The sequence below is a fragment of the Triticum aestivum genome, chromosome 1D, assembly GCF_018294505.1.
Source record: "Triticum aestivum cultivar Chinese Spring chromosome 1D, IWGSC CS RefSeq v2.1, whole genome shotgun sequence".
NCBI lineage: Eukaryota > Viridiplantae > Streptophyta > Magnoliopsida > Poales > Poaceae > Triticum > Triticum aestivum.
In genome coordinates, this window is record NC_057796.1 from 196,276,976 (window position 1) to 196,291,243 (window position 14,268).

A 14,268-nucleotide genomic window follows, 5' to 3' on the forward strand; every position below is an offset into this window, starting at 1 on the left:
AGAACCTAGCAACACAACGTAAACAACCCCTGCACACAAATAACAAATCCTCACAACCCGATGTGTTAAAGGGGTTGTCAATCCCTATCGGGTAACGTCGCCTCAAGATAGGCAAACGGACGTGAGATAAAATTGTAGTAGATTGATAGATTGAACACCAAATAAAATAAATAAGAATAAAACGCAACAAGGTATTTTTTGTATTTTTAGTTTAATAGATCTGAAAATAAAAGGCAAATAAAATAGATCGCGAAGGCAAATAATATGAGAAAGAGACCCGGGGGCTGTAGGTTTCACTAGTGGCTTCTCTCGAGAAAAATAGCAAAAGGTGGGTAAACAAATTACTATTGGGCAATTGATAGAACTTCAAATAATCATGACGATATCTAGGCAATGATCATTACATAGGCATCACGTCCAAGATTAGTAGACCGACTCCTGCCTGCATATACTACTATTACTCCACACATCGACCGCTATCCAGCATGCATCTAGTGTATTAATTTCATGGAGAAACGGAGTAATGCAATAAGAACGATCACATGATGTAGAAAGATCTATCTATGTAGAGATAGACCCCATCGTTTTATCCTTAGTAGAAATGATACATACGTGTCAGTTCCCCTTCTGTCACTGGGATCAAGCACCATAAGATCGAACCCACTACAAAGCACCTCTTCCCATTGCAAGATAAATAGATCAAGTTGGCCAAACAAAACCCTAATATCGGAACTCAAATACTTTCATGGATATAAAAAGATAGATCTGATCATAAACTCAAAGTTCATCCGATCCCAACAAACACATCGCAAAAAGAGTTACATCATATGGATCTCCAAGAGACCATTGTATTGAGAATTCAACGAGAGAGAGAGGAAGCCATCTAGCTACTAACTACGGACCTGAAGGTCTACAAAGAACTACTCACGCATCATCGGAGAGGCACCATTGGAGTTGGTGAACCCCATCCGTGATGGTGTCTAGATTGGATCTGGTGGTTCTGGACTCTACGGCAGCTGGAATTGATTTTCGTCGACTCCCCTAGGGTTTCTGGAATATTGGGGTATTTATAGATCAAAGAGGCGGTCCGGGGGTCACCCGAGGTGGGCACAACCCACCAGGGCGCGCCTGGGCTTCCTGGCGCACCCTGGTGGGTTGTGCTCTCCTCGGAGTACCCCCAGGCGCAGCCTTGGCCCATTAGGTGTCTTCTGGTCCATAAAAATTCTCCGTGAAGTTTCGTTGCATTTGGACTCCGTTTGATATTGATTTCCTGCGATGTAAAAAACATGTAGAAAACAACAACTGGCACTTGGCACTATGTCAATAGGTTAGTACCAAAAAATGATATAAAATGACTATAAAATGAATATAAAACATCCAAGATTGGTAATATAACAGCATGGAACAATAAAAAATTATAGATACGTTGGAGACGTATCAAGCATCCCCAAGCTTAACTCCTACTCGTCCTCGAGTAGGTAAGTGATAAAAACAGAATTTTTGATGTGGAATGCTGCCTAACATGTCATATCATATTATTTTCTTTCTAGCATGGACATTTGGACTTTTATATTGTTCAAAGCAATAGTCTAGTTTTGACATGATAATTTAAATACTCAAGCATATCAACAAGCAACCATGTCTTTCAAAATATCAACGCTAAAATAAGCTATCCCTAGCCCATCATGCTCAATCATTGATCCATTCATGAAACACACTCGCATATTAGCTACACCCAATACTCAAGTACGATCATATTGCCTCCTAGTTGGTGCTTTTATAAGAGAAGATGGAGACTCAAATTCAAAAATAAAAATTGCATAAAGTAAAAGAAAGGCCCTTCGCGTAGGGAAGTAGGGATTTGTAGAGGTGCGAGAGCTCAAAGCGAAAATTGAGAGATAAAACATTTTGGGAGGTGCATCCTTCCCACCAACAAAAACGACTTAGAGTTCCCAACACTTTCCATGCTACATATATCATAGGCGGTTCCCAAACAGAAAATAGAGTTTATTCCTTTTTCAACCATACTTTCACTTTCCATGGCTAGCCGTATCCACGGTTGCCCTCCATACCAACACTTTCCAAGGAATTTATTATTTTACAACATAAAGTAAATTCATTTTCATTTCGGGACTAGGCATCTCTAATACCTTTGCCTTACTGTCATGCAATGACAAGTGAATAAACACTCATCGTGAGAATAACACATCTAGCATGGAAAATATTAGCCACCCCTCACCGCTCTGCGAGCGGAACGAACACACAAAAGAGAAGTTTATTTTGAAAATCAGAGATGGCACATACAAATTTGCTTAGAACGGAAAAAGAATACCGCATATAGGTAGATATAGTGGACTCATGTGGCAAAACTGGCTTAAAGGATTTTGGATGCACAAGTAGAGATCATACTTAGTGCAAAATGAAGGCTAGCAAAAGACTGAGAAGCGACCAACCAAGAAACGAATAATCTCATAAGCGAGCATTAAGCATAATTAACACCGAATAATGCACCACAAGTAGGATATAATTTCATTGCATAATTATTGGCTTTCGTGCTTGCATAGGGGATCACAAACCTTAACACCAATATTCTTACTAAAGCATAATTACTCATCAATATAACTCACATATCACATCATCATATCTCAAAACTATTACTAAGAATCATGTTTATTTTGTCCAATGATCTTCATGAAAGTTTTTATTATATCCTTCTTGGATATCTATCACTTTGGAACTAATTTTCATATGTTGCTTTTGATAAGCTCAAACAAATATAAGTGAAGATCATGAGCATAATTTTTCTTTCTCTCAAATAATTTAAGTGAAGCAAGAGAGAATTTCTAGAAAATTTTACTAACTCTCAAATAAATCGAAGTGAAGCAAGAGAGCATTTCTTCAAAAATACTAAAGCACACTGTGCTCAAAAAGATAAAAGTGAAGCATTAGAGCAAGTCCATAGCTCATAAAAAATTTAAGTGAAGCATAGAGAGCAATTCTAACAAGTCATGACATAATTTTGGCTCTCTCAAATAGGTGTGTCGAGCAAGGAATCAAGACATAAAACACAAAATAAAACAAGTAATGACTCATATCATACAAGACGCTCCAAACAAAACACATAGTATGTGATGAATAAAAATATAGCTTCGAGTAAAATACCGATGGTCGTTAGAAGAAAGAGGGGATGCCCCGCTCGGGGCATCCCCAAGCTTAGTTGCTTGCTCTATTTTGGATAATAGCTTGGGATGCCGGGCATCCCCAAGCTTAGGCTCTTCTTACTCCTTACTCCTTCATCCATCGTAAGATAACCCAAAACTTGAAATTTTCAATCACACAAAACTCAACAAAACCTTCGTGAGATCCGTTAGTATAAGAAAATAAATCACTACTATAAGTACTATATCAAACCAATTCATATTTTATTATTGCATTAGATCTACTGTACTCCGACTTTTCTATGGCAAAAACCCATCAAAGAAAACCACAGAGCCATGAAAATAAGCACACAACGCAAAGAAAACAGAATCTGTCGAAACAGAACAATCTGTAGCAATCTGAATTGATCGAAAACTTATGGAACTCCAAAAATTCTGAAAAATTAGGAAGACCTGGGTAATTTGTATATTAATCTACTGCAAAACAATTGGTATTTTATCATGCTCTGGTTAAAAATAATAATTGTTCTCGTGAGCACAAAAGTTTTTTTTGAGCAAGATCAAACAACTATCACCCAAGAAGATCCTAAAGGCTTTACTTGGCACAAACACTAATTAAAACACAAAAAACACAATCATAACAGTAGCATAATTGTGTAAACAGTAAAGAACAGAAAGCAAAAAGAAAAAATAAAGTTTATTCATTGGGTTGCCTCCCAACAAGCGCTATAGTTTTACGCCCTTAGCTAGGCACAAAGCAAGGATCTAAGTTTTGTCATCTTTGTTCAACTCCTCAATCAAACACTTAGAATTATTTAGAGATTTAGCATAAAGATTTTCAATGATGATACTCCTAGGAATAAGTTTAAATAATTCATTCCTGCCAAAGGGTCTCTTATAGCTTCAAGAAAATCTGGGTGAATACTAATCATCTTAAGATCTCCTTTACTATTATTACTAGAAGTTGCACCTTTGATCTTAGTAACTTGGGTGGTCTTGCCAATCTTTAAGGGAGTTTTTTCAATAGTTTTAGCGGAAGCAAAAGTCGTGCTCAAATTACTAAAGATTTCTTCCAGTTTATCAATCCAAGACAGACTTTCTTCAATTCTTTCATGGATTACGGTTCCCTTTTCTTTTAACAACTTAAAAACTTCTCCCGCTTTTGACCCAATTTTAGTAGAAAAATTATGCATCTTTTTATCCAAGTTTTCAATATGCTCTTCAGTAAGCATTTTCTTTTCAATAGCATCTAATCTTTCCATAACATGCTAAAGAGTCAAAGTTGTTTCATAAATCATAAGAGGTGGTGAGCCTACTAAATTTCCCATAGCATTAAAAGCATCAAGTGAGGGACACATCAAGAAATTTCCACCGGTAATCGTATCAAGGACGAATCTATACCAAGTGGTGATGCCCACATAAAAACAACGAAGAATAACAATGGTAGCGTGCTTACGGATAGATCTATTGTGAGCATTGCAAATTCTATACCAAGCATCTTTTAAATTTTCTCCTCCCCTTTGTTTAAAGTTGAGAACTTCGTACTCGGGAGTGCAAGCAATAGAGGAAGGACTATCCATGACAATAATAAAAGCAAACAAGATTCCACTCAAAACAAATCCGACAAGAAAACGACGAACGAAAAATAGGGGCGAATAAAACGACAAATTTTTGTGAAGTGGGGGAGAGGAAAACTTGAGGCAAATGGAAAATAATGTAAATTGCGAGGAGATGAGATTTGTGATTAGGAACCTGGTATATGTTGAAGAGACCCCCGGCAACGGCGCCATAAATTCCTTTTGATGCGGCTCGAAGCTACGTCGGTATTTCCCCAAAGAGGAAGGGATGATGCAGCACAGCAGCGGTAGGTATTTCCCTCAGATATGAAACCAAGGTTATCGAACCACTAGGAGAACCTAGCAACACAATGTAAACAGCCCCTGCACACAGATAACAAATCATTGCAACCCGACATGTTAAAGGGGTTGTCAATCCCTTTCGGGTAACGGCGCCTCAAGATAGGCAAACGGACGTGGGATAAAATTGTAGTAGATTGATAGATCGAACACCAAATAAAATAAATATAAATAAAACACAACAAGGTATTTTTGTATTTTATTTATAGATCTGAAAATAAAAGGCAAATAATATGACAAAGAGACACGGGGGCCGTAGGTTTCACTAGTGGCTTCGCTCGAGAAAAATAGCAAAAGGTGGGTAAACAAATTACTGTTGGGTAATTGATAGAACTTCAAATAATCATGAAGATATCCAGGCAATGATCATTACATAGGCATCACGTCCAAGATTAGTAGACCGACTCCTGCCTGCATCTACTACTATTACTCCACACATCGACCGCTATCCAGCATGCATCTAGTGTATAAAGTTTGTGGAGAAATGGAGTAATGCAATAAGAACAACGACATGATGTAGACAAGATCTATCTATGTAGAGATATACCCCATCGTTTTATCCTTAGTAGCAATGATACATACATGTCGGTTCCCCTTCTATCACTAGGATCAAGCACCGTAAGATCGAACCCACTACAAAGCACCTCTTCCCATTGCAAGATAAATAGATCAAGTTGGCCAAACAAAACCCAAACATTGGGGAATAAATACGAGGCTATAAGCAATCATGCATAAAATAGATCAAAGAAACTCAAATACTTTCATGGATATAAAAAGATAGATCTGATCATAAACTCAAAGTTAATCCGATCCCAACAAACACACCGCAAAAAGAGTTACATCATATGGATCTCCAAGAGACCATTGTATTGAGAATTCAGCGAGAGAGAGGAAGCCATCTAGCTACTAACTACGGACCCAAAGTTCTACAAAGAAATACTCACGCATCATCGGAGAGGCACCAATGGAGGTGGTGAACCCCATCCGTGATGGTGTCTAGATTGGATCTGATGGTTGGCGGCTGGAATTGATTTTCGTCAACCCCCCAGGGTTTCTAGAATATTGGGGTATTTATAGAGCAAAGAGGCAGTCCGGGGGGCACCCGAGGTGGGCACAACCCACCAGGGCGCGCCTGGGCCTCCTGGCGCGCCCTGGGGGGTTGTGCTCTCCTCGGAGCATGTAACATCCCAAATTTTCAATTTGGATGTTATACATAGGTCATCATATGCATATCATATTTTATTTGCATTTTGTTTGTGATCCTAGAAATCTTAAGCAACTCAAGGACCCACGGCGAGAGTTGGGGATTTCATTTATTTTCATATTTGATTTTTCTCAAATTTGAAAAGAGGATCCTTTTGATTTTAATAATTTTTCTCTCCAAAATATTTCCAATATTAAAATAAAAGAGAGAAGATAATATGACTTCTTAAATAAGAGGGGAATATTGGAGGAAAAATGTTAAAATCAAATAAATATTATATTTGGAATTTTATTGATATTTTATTTGAATTAGAAAAATATGTATTTTTTAAAATTACATTTTTAGGCCAGAAAAATGTTCACTTTTTTCTAAATATTTTATTTAGACGGTGAAAATTGTTTTTGGCATTTTTAGAACTTTTTTTATATTTTATTAGGATTTTTGTTTTTCGGCGGAATTTATTTAGAAAAAGTTCCCGCCCGACTGGGCCGAAGGCCGAGCCGAGCAGGCCGCGGCCTAGCGCCCCCACGCCGCCTTCCTCCCGCCGCCGCCGTGCCTGGCACGGACGCCGAGGGGGAGTCTGAGCCGGACTCCGCCCCGGGCCGGCCCCTCGCGAAAGCCACGCTGTCCCCCGGCCTTTAAATAGGCCGATGCCCCCACCGCCACCACCACCCCGCCGCCTGCAGCCGCCGCCTCCTTGCCGAGCCGCGCCACCGCTACCGCAGCTTCGCCGCCGCCGCGCCGATGGCGCACCGCTGCCGCAGCTCCGCTGGAGCCCCGCCTCGCCGGATCTCGCCTCGCCGCCGCCGGTTTTTCTCGAAGAACCGGTAAAAACCGCCGCTGTCGTCCGGTATTTTTTTTGGTTTTTCGTTTTGGATCGGTTAGATCGGTTTTTTTCTTCGGTTCCGCTATTTAGCGAACGTTCACCCGAACGCCTCTGTCGCGAATGCGTTCGTTCGTTTGTCTCTGATAACGAACATTCGTTCGTTAGTCTTTTCTTTTTATTTTATTTTCGGCCAGGGACCTATCCGCAATTATTTTTATCGCAGATTAGCCCCTGATTTTCAAACGCTCGCAACTTTTTAACCGTTCGTCCAAATCGAGTGAAACCAACGCCAAAATCTTCGCCTCGAACCCCTCTTTCCAGTTAATCAACTTGAACATGGTTTTGACAAGTTAAAATTTGGTTTCAACCAGATTTGAATTCGAACTTTCTTTTGATCGTAGTTTGAGTTTCGTAGCTCCAATTTGATTGATTCTTTTTGCAAATCGTAGCACTTTAGTTGAACTTTCAGTTTGGACTTTCTCGTTCTAGTTTTACCCTTGCATCTATTCTTGAGTGCTTATGTATGCTATTATTTGTTTGCGATAGAATTTCCGGAGTGCGAAGCGTGCTACTACGAGTCCCTAGGGTCTGCAGATCGTCAGCAAGGCAAGTAACACTTTGATCATATCCCTTATTACCCAGTTTTTATGCATTAGTTTCAATCCTCAAACACTGCATGGTTAGGATTTTGTTAACTTGTGGGTATTGGGAAGTAGTTGATGAGGTAGAACCTATTGTCCTTTATTTAAACCCTGGGAGTTACTACGTTATTCTTAGACTGCTATGCTATGCCCGTAGACGTGGATTGGTTTGAGTGATTCATGACAGTTGTGAGTATTATTATGAACTAAGGGTTTATTTAAGGTGGCTACTTTAACACACATCTGGGTGGATTGTTTGTGGGCACCTGGGGAATCCAGTGTTGTCCAAGGAGATCCCGGGAATCCGTGTGATCATCCTATGGTTCGCCACCCAGGCTTAAAGGGATCATAAGATTATTCATGCTAGAAACTTCCGTGTGCAGCCACAAGCCATTATGGGCTCTGGCATAGTTGAGTAAGTTGTGGGAATCCTTTCCATGATGGGCTAGCAGATGTAGGGGATTGTAGATGCACCGGCCTATCTATCGGTTAAGGGGACCTCTTCGGAAAGAGTGTGTCTCGGTCATCCGTTTCTCAAACATCATGTCGTGCAAGAAATACAACGGAGGAGATCGAGTCTTGTGGGGAAAAGCGCGCAAACCTCTACAGAGTGTACAAACTAATCATGGTTAGCCATGTCCCCGGTTATGGACATTTTGAGTATGTGGTTCTTGAATTATTGATGTGATCTCAACACTCTCAATTAATTTTGTTGGGTTGTTAATTACTATTTAATCGGGATTGAGATGGGGTTTCCATTCTCAATGTTTATCAACCAACTTTGTAGTTTAATAAATTATATTCCTTTGCAGTAGGGAAAAACTGGCTTTTCGCAAAAACATGATAACCATAGAGCCTCCACCAGCCATATATGCATGTAGTGTTAGTATTTACCTTGTTCATTGCTCTACAGTGTTATTTTGCCAGCATATTCCATGTGCTGGCCCGTTTCGGGATGTAACGTTTTATGTTGCAGACTTTTCAGATGAAGAGTTAGGTGCGCTAGGTCGTTGTCGTGCACTCAGCTATGCCGTTGGAGTTAATGGACTCATTTACCTTCGATGCTTCGCATTTATCTTATTTAGATGGCCTTAAGCCATATTATTGTAATAAGTTCTCTTTTGAGACATTCGATGTAATAAGTGTGTGATTGCACTCTATTATAAATCCTTCAAGTACTGTGTGTGTCAGCATTACCGATCCAGGGATGACACTTATGCACAGAGATTTGACCGTTTGAGGTCGGATCGCTACAGAGCACCCCCAGGCGCAGCCTTGGCCCATTAGGTGTCTTCTGGTCCATAAAAATTCTCCATGAAGTTCCATTGCATTTGGACTCCGTTTGATATTGATTTCCTGTGATGTAAAAAACAAGCAGAAAACAGGAACTGGCACTTGGCACTATGTCAATAGGTTAGTACCAAAAATGATATAAAATGACTATAAAATGATTATAAAACATCCAAGATTGATAATATAACAGCATGGAACAATAAAAAATTATAGATACGTTGGAGACGTTCACATACTCAGGGAGAACACTTTTACCTTGAAATTTAGTGAAGGGATCATCTTATAATGCTACCACCGTACTAAGCAAAATAAGATGCATAAAAGATAAACATCACATGCAATCAAAATATGTGACATGATATGGCCATCATCATCTTGTGCTTTTGATCTCCATATCCAAAGCATCGTCATGATCTCCATATTCACCGGCTCGACACCTTGATCTGCATCGTTGCGTCGTGGTCGTCTCGCCAACTATTGCTTCTACAACAATTGCTAACGCATAGTGATAAAGTAAAGCAATTACATAGCGTTTGCATTTCATACAATAAAGAGACAACCATGAGGCTCCTGCCGGTTGCAATAACTTACAAAACATGATCATCTCATACAATAACGTATATCACATCATGTCTTGACCATATCACATCACAACATACCTTGCAAAAACAAGTTAGACGTCCTCTACTTTGTTGTTGCAAGTTTTTACGTGGCTGCTACGGGCTTCTAGCAAGAGCCGTTCTTACCTACGGCAAAAACCACAATGGTGATTCGTCAAGTTTGCTGTTTTAACATTCTTCAAGGACCGGCCGTAGTCAAATTTGATTCAACTAAAGTAGGAGAAACAGACACCCGCCAACCACCTTCATGCAAAACTAGTTGCATGTCTGTCGGTGGAACCGGTCTCATGAGCGTGGACATGTAAGGTTGGTATGGGCCGCTTCATCCCACAATACCGCCGAATCAAAATAAGACGTTGGTGGTAAGCAGTATGACTATCACTGCCCACAACTCTTTGTGTTCTACTCGTGCATATCATCTACGCATAGACCTGGCTCATGATGCCACTGTTGGGAAATGTTGCATGGAAAACAAAACATTCTACGTACACGCAATGATCTATCCATGGAGATGCATAGCAACGAAGGGGACAGTGTGTCTACGGACCCTCGTAGACCATAAGTGGAAGCGTTTCTCAACGCGGTTGATGTAGTCGAACTTCTTCGCACTTCAACCGATCAAGTACCAAACGCACGACACCTCTGCTTCTGCACACGTTCAGCTCGGTGACGTCCCTCACCTTCTTGATCCAGCAAGACGTCGAGGTAGTAGATGAGTTCCGTCAGCACGGCGGCATGGTCACGGTGATGGTGAAGTGATCCTCGCAGGGCTTCGCCTAAGCACTACAAAAATATGACCGGGGGTGTAAACGGTGGAGGGGGGCCGCACACGGCTAAACAATTGTCTGGGGTGTGCTATGCGCCCCCCCACATATATATATATATATATAGGTGGGAGGGGGGAGAGACCAGGAGGCGCCCCAAGTAGGACCGAATCCTACTTGGGCTCCTCCCTAGCCGCGCGCCCCCTGCCATATATGTCAGAGGGGGAAGGAAAGAGAGGGGGAGAGGGAAGGAAGGGGGAATCCTATTCCTCTCGTTCCTTTCCCTTCCCCTCTTTCCTTCTCCTCCTTGGCCGGCCCATATGGAGGGTGCACCAGCCCCTTGTGGCTGGTGTGTTTCCCCTCTTGGCCCATAAGGCCCATATCTTTTCCTGGGGGTGCCCAGAACCCCTTCCGTTGACCCGATAAGTACCCGGTACCCCCCCGAAACACTTCCGGTGTCCGAATACTATCGTCCTATATATCAATCTTTACCTCTCGACCATTTCGAGACTCCCCGTCATGTCCGTGATCTCATCCGGGACTCCGAACAACATTCGGTCACATAACTCATATAATACTATATCGTCATCGAACGTTAAGCGTGCGGACCCCACAGGTTCGAGAACTATGTAGACATGACCGAGACACCTCTCCGGTCAATAACCAATAGCGGAACCTGGATGCCCATATTGGCTCCTACATATTCTACGAAGATCTTTATCGATCAAACCATTATGACAACATACATAATTCCCTTTGTCTATCGGTATGTTACTTGCCCGAGATTCGATCGTTGGTATCTTCATACCTAGTTCAATCTCGTTATCGGCAAGTCTCTTTACTCGTTCTGTAATACATCACCTCATGACTAACTCCTTAGGCGTTTGCTTGCAAGCTTTATGATGTGTATTACCGAGAGGGCCTAGAGATACCTCTCCGATACTCGGAGTGACAAATCCTAATCTCGATATATGCCAACTCAACAAACACCTTCAGAGATACCTGTAGAGCATCTTTATAATTACCAAGTTACGTTGTGACGTTTGATGTCACACAAGGCATTCCTCCGGTATCCGGGAGTTGCATAACCTCATAGTCGAAGGAATACGTATTTGACATGAAGAAAGCAATAGCAATCAAACTGAAGGATCATTATGCTAAGCTAACGGATGGGTCTTGTCCATCACATCATTCTCCTAATGATGTGATCCCGTTATCAAATGAAAACTCATGTCAATGGTTAGGAAACGTTAACCATCTTTGATCAATGAGGTAGTCTAGTAGAGGCTCACTAGGGACACAATGTTTGTTTTTGTATACACACATGTATTTAGGTTTCCGATAAATACAATTCTAGCATGAGTAATAAACCTTTATCATGAATAAGGAAATATAAAATAACAACTTTATTATTGCCTCTAGGGCATATTTTCTTCACCTCCCTCGGAAGATCAACACGTCGCAGCCCTATCTAGGCTCAGCAGAGAGGTCCCCGCCGATCTACATCCTAACCACTCTGGGGCCCTGGGCCCATCGCCCATTGCACTTCGGGTTGTTGCGCGGAGGGCGGGTCCAGGCTCCACCTCTGCATGGATGGTGCCGGCCCAGCCATGCTGCAATGCTGAACTGGACGTCTGACAAAGCTTCGGCTGATAGTACGACGCCGAGTGCCCATATCTTTTCCCGCATGGTGGTTAGTGCGTAAAGGCCAGTGGCCAACTCAGAACAAATACCCAAACCCTTAGTGTATTAGGAGCTCACGGAGATGAGCAGAGACTCACGATAATGTGACTCCGTCGCCCCGTCTCGAGGAAATACGACAAGGGCCAGGCCCAACCCTCTATCTCTCTCTCTAGGGCGGTCTACCTGCCCGGTCGTGCCTCGTAATTATCTCGCGGGTGCTCTCCGGGCCCGCCCGACTTTCACATCAACTCGTGGGTACCCCTCAGGGCCCACCCGACTAACCAGAGACTGTCGGGAACTTAGGTCCACCTCTATCGGGATGGTACCGCGTGTCCCTTGAGTCCCCGTAGTAACAGTGCACGGGGGCTATAGAAAAAGGTAACTGTGTGTGTGTAACATCAAGGAGGAAACCCGAGGAATCACCCTCGACGGAATCCACCCGATGTAATCATCAAGCTGAACTTAGGAGGAATCACCCTCGAGGTTCACACTAGAATTGTTGCATGACAGAGTCGTAACGGGAGTGGTGAAGGAGGAATCACCCTCAACGACCACGACCGAATAGCTACACTACAGAGTTATCATCAGGAGTGCGCTACGAGGTATCACCCTTGGCACTCGATAGTAGCTCTGCAGAGTCATACAACTAGGGGGTGTGATGTGATATGTCAGTCTCTAGATGTCGATCACATTGATCGAGTCATCGGTCATCAAGCCGAGGCAAATGGGACAAGGTGAGGGGTCACTGATGGATCAGAAACCAACCTATACTGAGCAGTTTAGGATAAGCAGGTAAGGTACAATAGCAAGTTACAAAAGCAGGCTATGCATCAGAATAGGAGCAACCGATAACAGTAGCAAAATCTAATGAAAGCATGAGAGAGAATGGAATGGGCGATATCAGAATGATCAAGGGGGGTTTGCTTGCCTAGAAGCTCTGCTGAAAAGGAAGAAGGGTCATCGGTGATGTAGTCGATCACAGTAGCATCAGAAGCGTCTCGGGGTCTACTGGAGAGAAGAGGGGGAAGAAACAGTAAATATAAAGCAAGCAGGTGCCCGACATGACAATACACATAGCTAGGTATGACCTAACGCAGTGCTACAAGGTACCGGCGAAGGGGGGAAACATCCGGGAATGTTTTCCCGAAGTTTGGCATTTTCGGACAGATGAAACGGAGGGGGCAGTTCCAAGTTCGCTATGCTAGGGACGTGTGATAGACGAACGGATGGCATATTCGGATTCGTCATATATTTCTGAGCAACTTTCATATATAAAACATTTTCATACGAGTTATGGATTATTTTATATGATTTTCCAAATTTTTAAACAATATTCTGCAATTCATTTTAATTATTAAATTCGACAGAAAAAGGAATAATGACGTTAGCATGAGGTCGGAGTCATGTCAGTTGTCAACCAGCCAATTGGCTGGTCAAACTGGAGGCTGGGACCCACCTGTCATTGACAGTGGGGGTTAACAGGGTATAAACTAACCTAAAAAGCTAATTAACCTACTGGGCCCACTTGTGAGTGTCTATTTAGGTTAAACAAATTAAATTAATTATTTCTTATTAGATATAAGTGTGGGGCCCATGTGTCAGCCGCTGGGGCCGGCCCAGTCAGCAAGGTTGACTAGGTCAACCTGGTCAAAGGGGGCAGCGGGGGCCACTGGGCCACCAGTCAGGGACCTAGTGGTGGCCCCAGGCTGGCCACGTCAGCGGGTGATATGTCTCCAACGCATTTCTAATTTTTGATTGTTCCATGCTGTTATATTATCATTCTTGGATGTTTTACAATCATTTTATATCATTTTTTGGTACTAACATTTGACATAGTGCCCAGTGCCAGTTCCTATTTCTGCTTGTTTTTTACATCGCAGGAAATCAATATCAAACGGAGTCCAAATGCAATGAAACTTTTTGTGGAATTTTTATGGATCAGAAGACACCCAATGGGCCGGAGAAGTACCTGGGGGGTGCCCCGAGGGGGGAACAACCCACGAGGGCGCGCCTGGGCCCCCAGGCGCGCCCAAGTGGATTGTGCCCACCTCGGTGGCCTCCCGCACCGTCTCTTTTCTCTATAAATACCCCAATATTCCATAAACCCTAGGGGAGTCTACAAAAATCAATTCCAGCCACCGCAAGTTCCAGAACCACCAGATC